The sequence below is a fragment of the Canis lupus genome, chromosome 31 (genome assembly GCF_048164855.1).
Source record: "Canis lupus baileyi chromosome 31, mCanLup2.hap1, whole genome shotgun sequence".
NCBI classification, from domain to species: domain Eukaryota; kingdom Metazoa; phylum Chordata; class Mammalia; order Carnivora; family Canidae; genus Canis; species Canis lupus.
The window spans coordinates 3142711-3163174 of NC_132868.1; the positions used below are offsets into that span (position 1 = coordinate 3142711).

The 20464-nt window shown below is 34.7% G+C and overlaps 1 long non-coding RNA gene across 1 annotated transcript; it reads left to right on the forward strand.

Moving 5' to 3' along the window:
* Window positions 1-550: 550 nt before the first annotated feature.
* Window positions 551-19714, forward strand: LOC140622367 (uncharacterized). The gene is made up of 4 exons (XR_012022133.1): window positions 551-843; window positions 6235-6432; window positions 10257-10403; window positions 17008-19714. It is a non-coding gene; the product is annotated as an uncharacterized lncRNA (long non-coding RNA).
* The last annotated feature ends 750 nt before the right edge of the window (window positions 19715-20464 follow it).

The following is a 20464-nucleotide window of genomic DNA, read 5'->3' on the forward strand; positions in this document are numbered from 1 at the left end:
ATAAGGTGAGTTACCTTTTATAATTCATAAAGTTTAAATTACATATATGTATTATATTTAAAGCCAGAGTTTAGGAAGCAATGTTATCCTAGGAAATGATCTAAATAACTTGTATAGTTTTGGAATGAAATGTGACAAAATGTGGTTCAATAAATCCAAGGGATAAATGAGAACATAACTGAGTTGACAGAGAGGAATTTGCACTTAAGCCATACTTATTTGTAAGACAATATATCTTTTTTATCTTTTATATTTCATTTTTGAAGATATTCATTAAGACAATTTAGCTGTCCATTGTTGCAAAAATTATTGAACTGAACATCGCCCTTTTTGCAATATCCAAACACAAATACAATAATTTCTACTTGTCTGGGGACCACATTTTCAAAGCCTGTCACTGAATTCTATCTCTTCACTTCATAGATTACTCCAGCTGCTGACCTTGGTTTAACTAGTTGTGGTAAATGTTCTGAATCCAACAGCTGCTCGCTTAGCCCTTGAGTTCATGGTCATTCCACGGTTGCCATGGTACTCATCCAGTTTCTTTGCTTCTAGAGACAACACTTCAGTTCTTCTCACTATGCATGAGAGTTTTGTCAATATGTTTATTATTTGAAAACAGCCTTGATATTGGCAATGCTAATTCTGAAGGAAGGTAACAATTGGAAACAAAATCCAAAATTTCAAGTGTTTCTTCAGAATAGTCACCAAAAAATCCTCAGGCTACTAGGTAGACTTCTATTTGGAGAGCATATAAATTACATTTTTAATTTGGACCACAGCCAAAAAGTGAAACATGGAACTTCCTGATGCCTAGCCCTTGATTTCCTTTCTCTCCACTAGGTGAGTAGCATAATTAAATCATTACATCTCTTTTTCAAACATGCCTTTAACTCTACTTCCTTTTGGAGGATGTTTGAGAAACTTAAGAAGCTTCAGTTCCAGACTCTAATAATTATGAATTGATTTTGTTAATGTTACTCAGATTTTATATTCTATTTCCCAGAGTATGTCCTGTTCATCTAAGGCTGGAGTTCTTCTCTCCTTTCTTAGCAGCCAAGTGATAAAGATTTGATATTAAATTTTAGCTTGATATATAGGCAGCCAAAATGTGGATAAATATTTCTGTGATATCATCAACCTATCTGCTTAGATCTCTGTGGTGGACTATTGCCTTGTTGATGCCTGATTAATCATATCTCTTAGAATCCATAACCTTGTGAAGTGCTCTCCAACATTGACTCTGGGCTTGGCCAATAGAACATTTCTAATTATTATGCAAACAAAGATTGATAAATGCTTACACCTTAGGGATTTTTCTTTTGGAATATTCCTTTCTAAAAGTCCACTGCCATGTTGTGAGGAAGCCCAAGACAGCTACTTTGACTCCCCGAACTCTGTAAACAAGCCAACCTGAAACATACATATTTAGGGATACATATAATAAATCTATAACGACAAACAAGTTGTTGATGATCACAAAATATAAGAAAATGCTACACTTTTGGATTTTGGAATGTGTGAGGAATTTTACCAGGAAGGGCAAAAGGAGATGTCAAAAATATAAGTAACATGTTTTGAAAATTTTTATCATCCTTGAATATATACATCTATCTGATATACGTATTCCTGTATGTTGCACTTAATGATGAAAAGAAATTTAATGACTTAAGGTCCCATATCAACAGAATAATTCGTGTTAGAAGCTGACTTATTGCAACTAAATTTTGCATAAGGATGTTGCAGTTTATCTAGCATTCCCATGTATGATCTCTCTTACTTATGCAACAGAATATCCTAGAGATGAAGGTCTTATTTTCATCATAATTGTAGACCATTTTATGCAATTGTACAGGTGGATTTGAATAATTGACCAAGGTGAAAAAGTAACTAATGGAGGAGAACACAAAATCTATTATTCTGTTGTCAAGACAGAAAGGTTCTTCCAAGATACCAGATTTGTTCTGATTTTTTTTTTTTGCCCATGTTATTTCTAATACATTTTAGTTGGTCTCTTCAATGATTGTCAGAGAACTGATTCTAATTTTTTATTAAACATCCCATGTGGTGAGTATTTTTATCATACAGTTAAAAGTAAACAATAAAAAATGTTACACTTTTCCTAGTCATTACTTTTAAAAAATTGATTCTTATGATTTTCTAAAAGGGTTGTTTTTATGTGGAGACAGTTTTCAAGGATGGATACATTGTTACCATTTCACTGGTGAGTAAAAGTCATGTATCTCATTTACTGAAGAAAGCTTATTTTGAAAACATCATTCTGTTGTCTCCAACAAAGATTTATTCATAGAATGATGCTCTTAACCTTACTGCTTTTTAAGAGTTTTAGAAACATTTTGAAACTGCAAAGTACATTCACTAATATTAAAACCCTGGAATGTCTTGAGCTATAGCCAATTTGTTTTAGAAGAAAATATGGCTTTTCATTCTTCAGGTGCTTCATTAAATTTTTCACTCACATTTTTCATGAATCAGACCAATTCCGTGGCATAGAAAGGTGTGTGGTGATTTGGGGAGCTGTTGCAGATACTGCTGATATTTTGTCTATTTTCCTGCATAGAGGTGGCTAATGCTAGCAGCAGATCATGAATTCTTGACAATGAATGGTGGAAAAATGCATTAAGACCAAGATTGATAGTGCAATGTCACTGGTGAAGCATTGCACTCCAGTCAAAATGTTAGGCCTAATTTTTCTCCTGGGCTTTATTTTCTGAATGGATGTTTATAGCCAACTGTGTTGTCTCTAACAGAATGAGAAAAGTACATTTCCCCTAATTTATGTTGTTCTTTCCATCTAAATTCTTCTCAAATCCTATTTTTTATAATTATGTATTTCTGCAGTATCCAACAAACATTGTCTTGTTTTGTTAAAGTCTATGGAGTTTATAACACACCAGTTCGCTTTGATCCCATCCAAAATGGCATTGATTTTGAATAATTTTTGATAGCAAGAATAAAAGGGAAAGGTGAACTGAAATCATTTAAAGAATAATCTTTCAGATGAGTTGATAAAGAATTTTAAGAAAAGAGGAATATATGATGATTTCACTATGGGAAACTGTATGATGAGATAGTGGAAGTATCAGCCGTAATCTCTGGGAATAATGAGGCAATTAGTTTGGTAGTGTAAGAAAACTCTAATTTCAAAGCAGATGAAATGTAATAATTCATTGGGCTATGTGTGTGAGATTTCCAATTAAAAAGTGGCATGGATGGGAAATAATTTCAGATACAGAATTCAGTTATAAACAGATTTATAAATCACAAATATCATTGTTGATATATTTAAAATGCAAAAATACTTTTTCATATATAATTTTCTACTGAAGTAATTATAATATTTAACATGTTAAGTAATATGCACCCTGAAATAAATAGTATGAACTACTATAACTTGAACTTTAAAAAAAAGACTTATTTTTCTATAGAAGTTTCAGGTTTATAGAAAAATTGAGCAGAATATAGAGATTTCCCATCTACTGCTTGCCCCTGCACATGCATAGTCTCTCCCATTATCAACATCTTCCACTGGAGTGGTACATTTTTTATAATTGATGAACCTACATTAAAACATCATTAGCTCCCAAAGTCCATGGTTTACACTAAGGTTCACTCTTGGTATTGTATATTTCATGGGTTTGAACAAACATGTAATGACACATGTGATAAAAGAAAAATATATTCTTTCATTCAGATGGCCAAAATACATTCCTTGAATACATTTGGTCTTTGTTCACAACTCCTGGGTCAGAGCTCCCCAAACCCTTGGAAGTCCTTAAGTGTTGAGAACGATAAAGGCACCTTTTATTATATAAATGAAGGTGACTTTTGGACCTCAGGAAAGGGGGTTGCTGGTTGCCAGGAGGACCAACCAGATGATTAGAAGGTTGCAACTTTCATCTTTCCATCCCCACCTGAGATCTCTGGAAGGGAAGAAGGGCTGGAGGTTGAATCAGCCAATGGCCAAAGGCTTCACTGATTATGACACTGCAATAAAGTCTCCATATAAATCCAACAGGAATGGGTTCAGAAAGCTTCTGGATTGGTGAACATGTGGGGATGTGGGAAGAGTGGTGCCTTGGAAAGAGCAAGGAAGCTCCTGCTTTTTCCCCATATCTCACCCTATGTACCTCTTCATCTGGCTGTTGATTCATATCCTTTGTCATATCCTTTTAATAAACTGGTAAACATAAGTAAGTGAATTATTTTTTTTAAAGATTTTATTTACTTATTTAAGAGAGAGAGGGAGAGAGAGTGTATGCATGAGCAGGGAGTAGAGGGAGAGGGAGAAGCAGACAGCCCACTGAGCAGAAAGCCTGGTGTATGGACCGATCCCAGGACTCTGAAATCATGAGGTGAGCAAAGGCAGCCATTTAACCAACTGAGCCACCCAGGAGCCCCTAAATAAGTGAATTCTGTGAGTTGCTCTGGCAAATTACAAGGACCTGAAGGGGAAATTGTTGGACCCTCTAATCTCTAAGCATGTGGTCAGAAGTACCACTAACAAATAGCCTGGGGCTTGCCACTGCCTCTAAAGTGGGAGGTGGAAGGCAATCTCATAGGACTGAGCTCTTAAACCACGGAATCTCATGCCATCTCCAGATAGTGTCAGAAATAAGTTGAACTTTCAGATATCCTCCTGGTGTCCAAGAATTTCTTGATATTGTGTGGGAAGGAATCCACCCCCTCATTGGAACTGGGTCCAGGAATGCAAAAAGAACCTGTATCCACCATCATAGCATCTTACAAAGTAGTTTCCCTGCCCTAAAAATCTCTGCTCCACCTATTCATCCTCCTCTCCCCCTTCCCCACCAACCTCTGGCATCCATTGATCTTTTTATGGTCTCCAGTTTTGCCTTTTCCAGAATGTCATATTGTTATAATGCTGTAGTATGTAGCCTTCTCAGATTGGCTTCTTTCACTTATTAATATGTTTTTAAGTTTATTCTGTGTCATTTCATAGCTTGTTAGCCCATGTCTTTTTAGTACAAATGTGTAATAAGATGGATTAAACTGTTTGACTTATTAAAATCCATTAATGACTATAATCTTATATATATCTATATATATAAAACTCAAATAAAACCTATTTCCTGAAGACATACTGCTAACAGTAAAATTATTTTCAAATTCTTTATATATACATGTATATTTATATATAATCATATATATAAACATGTGAATTATATATAAACATATATAAATGTGAATTATGCTTATAATTATGTAAAATAATATATATAATTCACTTGTTTTCCTTGAGTAAAATTCTTTGGTTAAAGAAAAAAGTAGCAATTATCTACACCATGCTTTCCCTTAAGTAGCCATTGCTTTATAGACTTTACTGGACATTTGTATGAGGATGCTAAATGGTTTTTCCAATATATCATTGAAGGACACTTTTTCAATTCTGTGTAAAACACATATATATCTTGGAAAATCATCCCATCACTGTTCATTTTGCTTTTTTTAAGATTTTTTATATTTATTTATTCATGAAAGATGCAGAGACATAAGCAGAGAGAGAAGCAGGCTCCCTGTGGGGAGCCTGCTGTAGGACTTGATCTTAGGACCCTGGGAACACGACCTGAGCCAAAGGCAGACACTCAACTACTGAACCACCCAGGTGTCTCTGTTCATCTTATTTTTATTGTCTATTCACCACGAAAATGGACTACAAGGCACTGATAACCATCAGTTTTCATTGATTTATTAAGATCTCAGGTTGAGTTGCAATCAATTGATTGAGAAAATATTGTATATTGAGTTGAATTTTTTAAAAAATAAGTAAAATAACATATAAGATAAATAGAGTGAAAAACTAATAATTGATAGCTTTATGATGGGTGATTTAGGAAATAATGATTGAAATGAATGTCATAATTTCACTACATCTACTCTATATAGGCATGTACTTTTTATCTAAATAATCAAAACCACCTGTGTCAGTGCTCTACTTTTAAAGTACAGCTATTAATTTTAGTGTAAAAGCCGTAATGTTTGGAGAGATTGTAATTGGAGAGAAAGGGATATTTTTTTCTCTTTAAACTGAAATATGTTGTTAGACTTTGGTTACTGGTGTTTGCAAATTAAAAAACTTATTATCATTAAGTATAAAGGTTTGTCTACCTCTCAATGTAAGTATTGTCAGAGCTATCTGGAGTTTGTCTTAAATTATTTTTTTTTCTAATTTTATTTATGTATTCATGACAGACACAGAGAGAGGCAGAGACACAGGCAGAGGGAGAAGCAGGCTCCTTGTGGGGGGCCAATGTCGGACTCGATACCAGAATTCTGAGATCACGCCCTGAGCTGAAGGCAGAAGCTCAACCACTGAGTCACCCAGGTGTCCCTTGACTGAAATTCTTAATGAGAACTTAAGACAGAACAATATGGAAACATAATACAAAGGTAAAAATTTGTTAAAAATTACAGAAGAAAGCTTTTCTTCAATGCTTACAGCAGGTATCTTTTCTACTGAAAGACTTAGGGAAAGTAATCATGTTTTAAATCTGCTCTCTTCCTTACAGACATCAAAATGACCTTTTCACAAAATAAATTAATAGCTATTGAGAGTTTTTTTTTCTTTTAACTTATAGTATATACGTGTGTATTTGGATGATCCTAGAAAATATTTTTAAATAAAGCTTTATGATAATTGGTAACTAGAGCTGTGTGGTCTCTAATGGATTGTGCCTGTTTGCTCTTTTTTCACTGAGCAGTGAGAACTGACAAGCTGCCAGTTCTGCCTCAGTGATTTTTGACAGTTTGGTTTCTTTGGTGATAAATTATTAAAGGATGTAATAAACAATAAAAAAAAAGTTAGCTTTTTTCCCTCAGGAATAGTGAGCATTTCTCCATTTTAAAATGCATTGTAAAATAGAAGATGACAAGCCCACATGATGCTTTGGACATGATGATTTTCATTGTATCACATTTAAAATGATGTCAATACATCAAAAACTCTGTAATACAAACACCAGGAACTTCTGATTTTTGTAGGTGAGGTCAGAAGTGTTGTTTGTGTTGTATTATCCATCTCCAAATTCCAGAAAAAAAATAATCTCTGTGCTTTTACTTGTACATGGTAATAATAGGTGAACATCTGGTGACTTACTGAATTATTTCAATCAACTTGATGAAATTCTGTTTACAAATCTTCAATAATTTGATCTGAATACAGGCAAACATCTCAGATCTAAATCAACATAGTTTAGTAAATAAATCTTGGCACATCTGGTGTAATTTTAAAAGATAGTTTATACTTTTAATTTAACTGTTTCATGAGCCAAAGTGGATGATATTTGAGATTAAGACTCCCCCAAACCTTTGAAGTAACACTGATAACAAATGTTTTCACAATGGCTTTTTCCAGTATTAAAATTCACCTACTATTTACATATCAACGAAGACTTCATATCTTACAGAGTGACCTGCTCAAGTAATTTATATGGCTCAATTTTTTTTTTTAATTTTTTTTTTTTTAATTTACTTATGATAGTCACAGAGAGAGAGAGAGAGAGGCAGAGACACAGGCAGAGGGAGAAGCAGGCTCCATGCACTGGGAGCCCGACGTGGGATTCGATCCCGGGTCTCCAGGATCGCGCCCTGGGCCAAAGGCAGGCGCCAAACCACTGCGCCACCCAGGGATCCCCCTATATGGCTCAATTTAAGATAGAATAAACCTTTGTATTCTGTAATTATTCAGAAGCATTTAAGTAGAAATATTCAAGGATGAAGTAGCCATATGACATATATGGCTATTATCAGATCTTTTCCCAAGAGCAGGAGGATATTACTATTACACTAGAAGAAAGAGTAAGAAGATTAGAGGAGGATGTAAGAATCTATCAGTACATGAAGGAAATGTGACCAATTGCCAGTGCTGAAGGGACAGGAATTTGACATCCAAATCAAATTTAGATACGGATTTTGAAAACAAGATGATTAAAACAAGATAGAGAATTAACACCTTTTTGCATCGCTTGGGCTTCTTAACTCAGTATGTCTAATGACCAATATGGAGGAAACATCACTTTGTAGTTGCTATATAAATACAAACGAATAAATGGAAGGAAGCCCCCCACATCAGTAAGATAATGTTTGACAGTGTTTTTAAATCAGTACTGATATTTTGTAAAGGTAACCTAAAAATTTTAAATTTATTTTTTAAGATTTTATTTATTTATTTAGAGAGAGAGTGATCAGGGGAAGGAGCAGAGGGAGATAGAGAATCTCAAGCATATTCCACTCTGAGTGTGGAGTCTGACTCAGGGCTTGATCTCAAGACCCTGAAATCATGACCTGAGCCAAAATCAAGAGTTGGATGCCTAACTGACTAAGCCACCCAGATGCTCCCAAATTTCTTTTTTTATTTAAGTTTTTATTTTAATCATATGGTGCTCATCACAAGTACATTCCTTAATCCTCATCACCTATGTCGCCCATCCCCCAACTCACCTAAAACTCCTTTAAAAAAAAAGAAACAAAGAAACAAGTTTATGAAGAAACATTCTTTGGATGTCTACATTCTACCCAATTGTCTTTAGAACTTCAAAATAATTATGCATTCTAGTCATTATCAGCTCCTGCTTCTATTGATAGAAGCAATCACCACTCGTGTAGGGTTTGTAGTTTTAGGTTAGGGTACCTGACCATGGGCTGACCTGAACCTTCTACTCCATTTTCTGTGCTTTCATCTTAACTGCGATGAACATGGCTGTCTACCTGTATCTTGTCTTGGACTTCCTACCCTCTTGCCTCTACAGAGTTTGGATTTTACTCTTGGTCAATTGAGGGGAGTCTATGATAATGCACTCCTATATTCTCAAGTACAATTCCAGATTTGAAAGGAATTCCAGTAGGTAATGCAGCCTTTGTCAAAACTCTGTCCATTGAGTAACAGTCTGAACTTCAAACTTATGTACTGTTCCTGCAGGATGCCTCTCTTCAGCATGCCAATGGCTTTGAGTTTACTAATTTCTGTGGCATGCCCTGTGTCCCATAATTAAATATAGGCCGCAACAAGTGCTTCATTAGAATTGGGACTATTGCCTTTTAATGCAGAATATCAAAAAGAGATGACCTGAACTAGATTATTTCACTGTTCTCATTCCTTCACAGAAAGTATATATTGCTGAGTTCATGGTGACTATAGAAATAAAGTGATTCAAAAGACAGATGAATGACACAGAAAAGAATGAACAATATTGAGTTAAAAGTAACACTTCATGAAAAGTTAATTAACACAGAGAGTATATGCACAAAAATTAAGCTGAATGAAATAATATCCTGCCGTCATTCCTGCAAATGAGCTATAAATGAGGAAAAATGAAAATTTTATGTAAAAGTCAATGATTGACTCTGGTCAAAGCAGCCACATATAAATATTTACAAGGACACTTGAAAACATTGCCTTTGCACTACCTTAATGAGGTTGCAAATAATGATTGTTGGTGTTTCATAATCATGTGCCAGATCTCAAATGTTAAGGTGCTAATTGCTAAAGATTGCAACTATTATTGTAATGACTTCATCTTGAGGGTCTCATGCCTCTGACAGAATTTTTTATGTGCTACTTATTCTGACCAGAGCCTGGAACCAAAGCTAACACAGTCTTTGCTTAGTATTTATATTTTCATAATTTTTTTAATAAAAGTTGTTTGGTCACCTGAATATTATTAAGTTAAATTAAAAGTTAGACAATCAAGTTTATCTACTTAGAGGATTTATTAAGGTAAATAATATTTACCGAATACTTACATAATAATTTAAAGACTACCATATGTTGCCTGAGTCAAATTATTAAAAGTATAGCAATCAACAAGATAGATATATTGAAGACAGGTTCTTAAAATTATGATTGTGAACATTTGAGGCTATTTAACCTCTTAAATATTTTGTTAGAATTATATTAGGTAGTTTTTTTGGTCAGCATTTGAACTTTATCATAAATGCACAATTATGTGAAAAACTTTGACAATATGTATTCCCTTTTATATTTTCTAAATAAAAAAAATTATACCCAAATGGCCTTAAATTGTATACAAAAAGTATGTTTCTGATATTATTTATAAATCCTTCATGGAATGTATTGCTATGCTTCTGTTCATAAATCTTCCAGAAAAGAAAAAAACCTGTTTGAAGGTATTTTCTGGAGATACTGAATTCTACATACATGTTTTCCTAAGTGTTTAATACTATCAAGTGAAAATTCATATCTTGTCTCTTATTAGTGTAATGCTGACATCAATAATACAAGCTGTGCCTTGCATTGTTTATTTAAAAAAAATGTAGAAGAGTGATTCCTCATTCTGACATCAACCAAAAGAAAGATGACTCTAGCGGACCAAATGAGAAAGTCTTGCCAGGATTTTAAAGTAGTAAGTAGTTAGATAGAATGTTATAACATTGTTTTCAACATAGAGTATCATGCAGGAGAATTCACTAACAATGAGGTATAGTAAATGAAAGTTGAAAATACCTGGATGCAAATGATAGCTCAACCAATTCTATTGACAGCAAATTATGAATATGAACTCCTGCAGGTATCATTGTCCCCAAACGTGACATGATAAAGATAACAGTAAGATTTCTATAAGTGCTCTGAAATTTGTAAATACCATAAAAATGCAAGCAATAATTATATACTAATAGTTTTAATTATGTATCAAAAGTATATAATTAAGATGGTGAGATAAAAAGTAAGAAAAATAAAGACGGATTTTAGGGTGGGAGCAATAAAAGGAAAGAGGAAATAAATGGAAAATAATGAAGATATGAAAAATAGGAGCTTGTATAGATAAGAATAGAAAACAGAGATTAGATACAAGATAAAAACAATATTTAAAAAGAAAAGAATGTAGATCAGAAAGAAGATGAGAAAGAAATAAAGAGTAGGGGAGAAAGGAAGAATCAGAGGAAAGAAACAGGATTGAAGGAAGAAAAAAACCAGAAGTGGTAAGGAAAGATAATGTTCCATTTCTTACACTTCCCTTTGCGAAAATCCTCCAATTTCACCTGAGGCTACCAGACTATGTTTACTGCTGAAATTCTATTCAAATTTGATCTAAGACATGGTGCTTTACCTTTTGGATGCTTGTATCTATTAAGCTTTTTGTTCCATTCTATTTTACATTTAATTTTAATAGATGAAAAAAATATTAGAATTAAAATTATATATTAGAGCCAATGAAAATATGTTTGAAATATGTTGTTTCTACCACTTTATAGAGTGATAATTGATAGATGATAAACTGCACTTATTTACTGTAGATTCTATTGAGTTTTGACATATGGACATACTGGGAAACCATCAATATGGTCAAAATAAAGCGTATTTTCCTCACCCTCAAAAGTTTGCTTGTGTCCATCTGTAATTTGTCTTTCCTTTCATTGTTCTTCCTAGGAAACCACTAATCTGTTTTCTTTTACTGTAGATTAGACTTTATCTTCCAGAATTTTGTTTGAATGAATTTACACAGTGCATACTCAGTATTGTCTGACTTCTTTCACTCCGCATAACTATTTTGAGATCTCTGCACTGTTGCACATCGCAGTAGGTCATTTCTTTCTACTGCTCTGTAGTATTTCATTGTATGGATACAGCACAAACTGTTTATTCATTATTCACCTATTCAGAATCATTTGGTTATTTCTGTTTATTTGTTTCTACAAATAGTTATAAACATTTGCACAAAAATATTTATAAGGTTATGCTTTTATTCCTCTTATGTATACTCTTAGGAGCTGAATTGTGGGGACTTAGAGTAGATGTATGTTTAACATTTTAGAAACTCCAAACTGTTTTTCACTGTATTATTTTGCATTTCTTTTTAAAGATTGATTGATGATTGATTGATTGATTTAAGAGACAGAGAGAGAGCAGGGAAAAGGGTTAGAGGGAGACGGCTAGAGAGAATCTCAAGCAGACTCACTGCTGAGCACAGAGCAAGACCTGGGGCTCCATCTTGCAACCCTGAAATCATGACCTGAGCTGAAATCAAGAGTTGGATACTTCAATGACTTAGCCACCCAGAACCCTATGTATTATTTTATATTTATAACAGCAGTGTAGGATGCTTCTACTTGCCCACATGTCTGTTATTATTAGGTACTATCTACATTTTAAATTTTAAGCATTTTAATGAATTTAAGGTGTTTTTGAGTTATGATTTTAATTTTCTTTTACCTTTAATATGTAGAACATTTCAGTGTGTTTATTGACATTCATATATCTTCCTATGTGACATGTCTGCTCAGACCTTTTTGACCATCTATATAGGGTTGTTTTTATTACTATACTTGAGTTTTAAGAGTATATTTCAAGAAAGTTGCTCTTTGTGGTCTGCCTTTTAATTTCTTGAATTTTAATTATGATAAGTCCAATCTATCTTTTTTTAGAATTCTTATAATTTGCCCACCTGGAGTTCTAGCAAGGAAATCTTTCCACATTTAACATTTTCACTTCTGTTTTCCATAATTTTTAATTTTTATATTTTACATTTAGGTATATGATTCATTCCAACTTGTATGGGAGTCAATGATTCATGATTATGATTTTCCATATGAATATACAGTTGAAACTATAGGATTTTTGAAACAACACTAATTTCCTGAATTGTGTTGATACTTGTTGAAAATCAAGGGGCCCATACATTTGGTTAGTCTAGAGCTCTTTATGTCTTTTGAAGCTTAGGAAGGACTTGTAATTTTTATTAAAAAAATCCAGCTGGAATTTGATTTAGATTGTGTTTAGCCTGTAGATTAATTTGAGGATAATTGGCATCTTAAAAATATTGATTCTTCTTCTATGTGAACATAGTATATTATTTAATTTTCCATATCTTCTGTCATTTCACCTTGTATTATTTTGTAAATTTCAGTGTAGAGATCCTGATTATGGTTATGGTAGATTCATTCCATGGTATCTCAAAGATTTTTGAGCATACTGTAATTATAATTTTTAAAATTTCTTTTTCTCCAGCTATCTGGTATTTACACAAGAACACTGATTTTGTATATCAAATTTACACCCTAATTAAATTTATGTCTTACTTTTAGAAATGATTTATTGATTTCTGGAGTATTCCATGTACAGACATTATATCAAGATAGAAAAAGTTTTATTTCATTATGAATTTTGTGGATTTTAATTTCTTATTTTATTATAATGGTTAAAATGACCTGTAAAATGCTATATAGAAATGGTTAAATTTGTCATATATGTCTTTTTAAATTTTTTATTATTTTTAAAAGATTTTATTTATTCACAAGAGACACAAAGAGAGGCAGAGACACAGGCAGAGGGAGAAGCAAGCTCCATGCAGGGAACCCAATCTCGATCCCAGGAACCTGGGATCATACCTTAAGCCAAAGGCATATATGTCTTTTTAAAGATCTATTAGGAGGAAACACTTTAATGTTTTGCCATTATATATTATGTTGTCAAATTTTCATAAATGTTTTTCATCAGCTTGTTATTATTCTAGTTTGCTTAGCATTAAAAAATCATGAATGGGAATTAAATTATATGGTTTATGATTCTGTTAATATCATAAGTGCATTTATTGATTTTCAAACATTAAATAATGTTACATTCCTGAGGATCAATTTCTGGCAATAAAAGAACCTCCACCGATCTATTCCTTGGTGAATTATATTATTTTGGATGCTAAGGGCAAAGAGCAATGAAAAAACACCTACTCAAGGAAATCTATGAAAATTCAGTAAGAAGGGTTAGAGAGCAGGAGAGTTGAGAGGAGCCTTTATATAGCCAAAAAACATCAAACACAGACCTCAGACACTATTCCTTCAAAGAAACCACAATTAGATTAGTTTGTGGAGCAATTTAGGGCCTAGCTCAAAACGAAAGGATAATCAGTTGGCCATCAGTGGAACGTAACAGCTGTGTATAGTCAAGAAGCCAGTAAGAGATCTGTACCACTGTCATCCCAGGATGACTATGCCAATGCTCAAAGTTGTGGCCTCCCTGAGGACCAACATCTAAGGCCTCACATGTAGGATGGAGCATATGCTTCACAGAAATAATCCAACCAACAAAAAAATGAAAAAGAATATAACAATAAGCTCTGGAAGAAGGAGTATCAGTACCCAGACTTGCCATTAACCATCACCTAAAATGTCAGGTCCTCATTAAAAAAAACAAAAACAGAAAACTACTATTATGAGGCATGCAAAGAAATTGGAAAGTATTGCCCATACACCAGAAAAAAGTACAGGAGATACAAACTGTCTTTGAGACTGACTGGATGTTAGATTTAAAAGTGTTAACTCCAAGTTGGCTGTGAAAAGTTAAACATGTATATAGTAATCTCAGGAACAATTACTGCAAACTAATAGAATTTTGGCCAAAAATAGATGATTTAAAATAGTCTATTAAAATATTAAAATTGGGATCCCTGGGTGGCGCAGCAGTTTAGCGCCTGCCTTTGGCCCGGGGCGCGATCCTGGAGACCCGGGATCGAATCCCACATCGGGCTCCCAGTGCATGGAGCCTGCTTCTCCCTCTGCCTGTGTCTCTGCCTCTCTCTCTCTCTCTGTGTGACTATTATAAATAAATAAAAATAATTTTAAAAAATAAAATATTAAAATAATGACAAAATAAGGAAGGAAGGAAAATGCAATAAAAAATTAGAATGTAATACAGTGAAATTAAAAGATTGACTTAAGCTTTCCCATATGTATTGAAAATGAATAATACCATAAACACTCTTTTTAAAAGGCGCCTATTGACATAGTGATTCAAAAAGAGAAACTCAGGTACATGGCACCTAAAGAAGGTACAACTTTAATATAAATATAGATACATGAGAGTAAATGAATTTTAAAAGGATTAAAACATGCAAATAGTTTTAATTTAGTCAAATAGGACTTTAAACTTAAAAAAAAAAGAATATCACTATAGAGAAAGAGGGGTGGTCTACAATGATTGAAGGGGCTTATTTTAGACTCAGATTGATGCATGTAGTTCATGACTCAGTTCAGATAGTTAGCATCCTTGGTGCAGCCTTGGGTCTGCTTGTACATGGGAATGTACAATTCAAAAGTCAAGTTAAGAATTCTATTCACATCAGAATTAAAAGATTTACTTCTTTGGCTCTCTCCAAAATTCCTTCCTAATCTATCTGTTTACTGTGGCTTCTTTCCCTGGTTTCTATGGCTAGAGAGAAGGCAAGTTTCAACAGTGCATCTGCTGCACTGATCAGTAGCTGGAGTCCATCCTTGGGAGCAACTCAGAAGAGCAAAAAGACACAAAGGAAAAATAGGGGATGTTCGTCTTTCCTCCCAGTATTGAATACCTTCCAGATTTTACCTACTTCTGCAGATAAGCTGCAGAGGCTAAGGCCAACACAGAAGAAATGGAACTCATGCGTTTTGTTTTATAAACACAATTTTGAGCTTATTCAGAGATGAAAATTAGATTAACTGCCCCATTTCCTAAGTTAGAGAGGGCTATGGAGATCAATTTTAGTTACTATGATTTTTAATGCAAATATAAAACTGTCAGATTATTTGAGGTAAATTTAAATTTAGTGCTACCATTCCTAGTTGCTGTGATAAATTGAGTTTAATTAATATTGATGTCATATTGTGGGCATATTCAGTGTTACTATAACCCAAACAAAAAAATAGAACACAGTGAGTAACTCGTAATAGAACAATAAAGAGGGATATTTGGGAACATGATTTCTAATGAAACCACAATTATGCAAGGTAATTTCTAGATCAACAGAGCTGGCAATCTTTGGCAAAACCTGGCATAAAACCAACATGTTCCAGAATCAAAATTATTTTTTCAAGGTTTCCAAAGAGACTCAGACTTGAAAAACTTGTCTTTCTGAGTGATAAAGTTGTTTTTAATATTAGTGACATTGCTTTCACCTTAAATCTCTGTCCTTAGCAGAAGAAAACTCAATCATTAAATTGTCAATAAAATGCTTCTAGGTGACACTAATTTCTCAAAAGCTGTCTAAGTTAAAAGCCCCAGACGAGAGCTTCCCCTCACCCAAGTTTAAATCTGACAGCACATTAAACTTTGCTTTATAATATGGAACATGATTTACATATGATAACTTTTGAGAACTATGACTTCCCTTTACCTGGAAGATGAAAACTTTCTTTGCTTTTATATCTAAGACTCTAGGCACTTTTGACCTGATGAGGATGCAGACTTTAGTGATAAGGTGGTAAATCAATCAAGTATACTTTTGGTTTGTAATGAATATGCTACACTCTTAACAAATATTCAATAATAATAATAATAATAATAAGCTTTACAAGTCCTATGTGAAACAAGTCACCCCAAAGGAGCTGGTCTTTCCTCTGTTATGACTTTTTCCATGTATGTCTCACACCTATGAAAATGCTCAGGAAAAAAAAAATCTATGAACCTCTGGGCTTCAAATCAGTGATTTCCCAAAATTTGACATCCAGTTTCTCTTTTTAATTGTCACCTCTTTGGTTTTCACTTTCCGCTATTTAGCTCCATACTTGATTTCTGCTTTTGATCTAGATCACTTCTTCCTCTTTTCTAAAAAAGATTTATTTACTTATTTGAGAGAGAGAGAGAGAGAATGCACATGAGCCAGCATGATTGGGGGAAGGGGCAGAGAGACAAGGAGACAAACTGTCCATGCCCTGCCCCACTGAACAGGCAGCCTGACATAGGGCTTGATCCCAGGACCCTGAGATCATGACCTGATTCAAAGGTAGATGCTTAACCAACTGAGCTATCAGACGCCTCTGTTGAAACCATTTCTATCAGAAGCAAGATCCAGATACTTTATTCCTATTCTTATATATACCCCTTGAAGTAGGTTTTACATGCATGGTTTTGCACATTATGGCTATGGTTAAAATATATTTATTCCCTATGCCATGCTCATTGTTCTATAAAGTCTCGAATGGAATGATGCATTGGCATAACTAAGCTAATAATATTAATATTTGGATTTCTGATTTCAGCTCCCACTGTAAAGAGTTTGCAAGTCCTTACTCCTCTCATTACAATAAGCAAAGGCTGGAGAAATGGAAAAGCAGTCACTTACCTTGGACCCATCAGAAAATTCATTTTGGGAGAAACTACTACCTGTTTATCTGGAGAGACAGGCTCATTTAGTGAGACATCATGAGATCAGTTTGTCTGGAAGAGAAGTTGCAGAATCCATAAATGGAGAAACACTGAAATGGTAACTTTAACAAGTAGCTTGAGACAGAGTGTGGAATAATGTGAATATGAGAAATTCTTGGGAACTTCATTCTTTTTTTTCTTTTTCTTTTTCCTTTTTTTTTTTTTTTTTTGAGAGAGAGTACACACATGCAAGTGGGGGGTCAGGGAGGGGCAGAAGGAGAAAGAGAAAGAGAAAGAGAGAATCCTAAGCAGATGAAACTGATGTGTGGCTCAATCTTATGATCCTGAGATCATGACCTAAGCCCATATCAAGAGTTGAAGGTATAACCAACTCAGCCACCTGGGCACCTGCTGGGAACTGCATTCTTAATGGGAATGGGTGCCCTTATACTTCTGCAGTTGTACCTTACCTGCAGGAACCTCAGAAGTTTCACACTGTCACTATCTGAGAGAAGTCCTCTCATGTATTTGGAAGGGGCAGGGGAAGAGAAAAATTGTGAAATAGCTTCAAGGCCTTCTCCATAGCCAACGTCTATATTCAGAGGGGAAAGATCTGATAGGGTTTTATTTTACTTATAGGAAAGGTATTCCTCTTATTCCAGCCCCATCTAGCATTTTTATCTCACCTAAAGGAAAAAAATAAAACACCACCACCACCACCAAGAAAAAAAAATTAACAGGTGTAAAAGCTTCAAAGAGATAGACTGGGAATGATGATACTAGGGATGAAAAGAAGGTAGAAGGAAAAACTATCACACTGGAAAACACTTAAGAAGGAAGGCCACCCCCTAAGACACCAGTCCACTAAAAGTCCGGGTCAGCCCTCCACATCAGGTCAGATAGAAGTTACTGGCCAAGCCATGACCTGAAACTTCTTGGGTTAGCTGCTGTCACCCATTCATGACAGATGTCTGGTGATACAGTCATGTGGTACACAGTGCAGCTGCCTAAGAGTTGCTTCTAATAGGAGAAGTTACCACGACCTACCTACTCTTAAAGACAGGGATTGTGTTTGGTTTATCACTGCATCTCAAGTAACTTTAATAGTAGTGCTCAATAAACACTTATTGAGTGAAGGAATAAAAGATAATTTAATATGCCAGAAAACTGCAAGAAATGTCAAGAGAAGTCGATGAATCTACCATAAGACACTACTGATACCTGAGAGAGAAAGAGGAGTGAGATTCATGCCCATCTACTTGCTCTATGTCTTTAAATTGTGGGGATTATAATTGTACACAAGGTATTGGTCCTGATTTTCTATAATACCATATATTGGAAGAGGATTAACACAAATCATAGTGAGGAATAAACAGTAACATGATATGAAGACCCTAACACTACCACCATGGACAACAACTAACACAACAGCATAGTTATGGTACCATTTAACAGGGCACGTTGTTCTTGTCACCCCATTCTAGCATATAACAGTCGCACAAGTTTTGATGTCTACTTATGGGCTGTTTGAATAAATGTTAGTTTATTTTTTCTCTCTGTGTGCACTGAGGATAAGTAATATAAACTTAGCTGCTTTTATTTCTTTGATAACATCTTGGTAACATATATGTAATTATGGAATAAGTGGCTTCTTCTTGGATTTCGCTCTAAAAATGTCAACAGCCTGAATAAGCAACACAGCTACACATCAGTTTTATTAGTATAATATTGTAGAAAGTATAGTTTTTATTTATTTTTAAAGATTTTATTTATTTACTTGAGAGAGAGAGAGGAGAAGCGGGGTGTAGGGTAGAGGAAGAGGGAGAAGCAGACTCCCTGCTGAGCAGGAAGCCCAATATGGGGCTCGGTGTGGGGCTCGATCCCAGGATTCCAGGATCATGACCTGAGCCGAAGGCAGATGCATAGCCTACTGAGCCACCTAGTTGGCCCTCCAAGTTCCAGTTGGAGGCTTTATACTCAATGCACAATGCATACCTATGTGTAACTTTTTCTGAGAACATGCTAGGACTTAGCTCGGTAAGACAGCCTCACAATCTACCTAGTGATTCCAGAAGTCTACAGAACTCTTGGGAATAAGAAGAAAAGCAAAACAAAAAGATTCCTCTCCCAGAAAACCCGCACTCCATCCTCCACTCAGCCTGCGCAGAAGCTCTGTTCTGCATTCTCCAGGGATTCAGTATTTCATGTTCCTTCGGAAAGCATTTTCCGTGCTTTTTACAATTCACTGTCCAATTTTCCAGAACAAACACTCAGAAGACAGAGATGCTCTGAAGATTACATGGAGCTACAATGAAATATAAATTTATAACAAGTATCTTCATAAATAATGAAGTTCATGACTTATTTATTTTGTGTGCAGATAATGATTTAATTTATTTAGGCGGTTTAAAATTAAACCTCCTCATTCATTTTAATTTCAAAGATGGAAAGAAAAAACTCCCACCTCACCTTTTCGTGGACCATATAATCCTTTCTGGCTCTTTCCTCTATGTGCAAATATGTTTCCCTCTTTATTTTTCATTCTTTAATTTGATCTACTTAGCAGTGATCACCCTGCGTGTCTATTTTCCTGGTTTCTTGGAGGACAGTACTCATTTTTAGCAAGTTGTGTTTGTCAAACTGTAAATGTGTTTACTCTTTCATTCTTTAAAATATATTTCTTCTTACCAATATTCTGTTACCCAATTCTTTGTTTTTGTTTCTTGCAACCTGTCAGTACCATTGTTATCAACTCTGCCCACAGAGTACAAGATCCAGGGATGACAAGCTGCATTGCACTTTGCATGAGCTACTTTCAAGACTTGTTCATAAACATGACAGTTTTCCTTGTGCTGTCACAAGGACTGTATTAATACTTCTTCTCATTAACTTCACATTGGGTCAAAGAAGAGCTTCTCCTAATCTAAAGGTCCTAGTTAAACAATTGATTAGGTCCTGAGTAGAGTAGTCTATACTGATTAGTCTTGCAGTTTGGATTCCCATACAAAAAAACAACTCAGAAAATTATGTTTTCAAGCTGTGCAATCACTCTATCAGGATAATAAAACATTTTATTTTTAGTTTTTTAAAGATTTTATTTATTTGAGAGAGAGAGAGAGAGAGATTACTCATGAGTTGGGGGGGGCAGAGGGAGAGGGAGAGAATCTCAAGCGGTCTCCACCCTCAGTGCAGCATCTAGACCCCCCACCCCTGGCTCCAGAAAGGGCTCCATCCCACAAGATCTTTATCTGAGCCAAACCAAGAGTTGGTGGTTTAACCAACTGAGCCACCCAAGCAATCCCATAATTAAGTATCTTCAAGCTATATTTAAGGTGGACTGATCATCCTCCT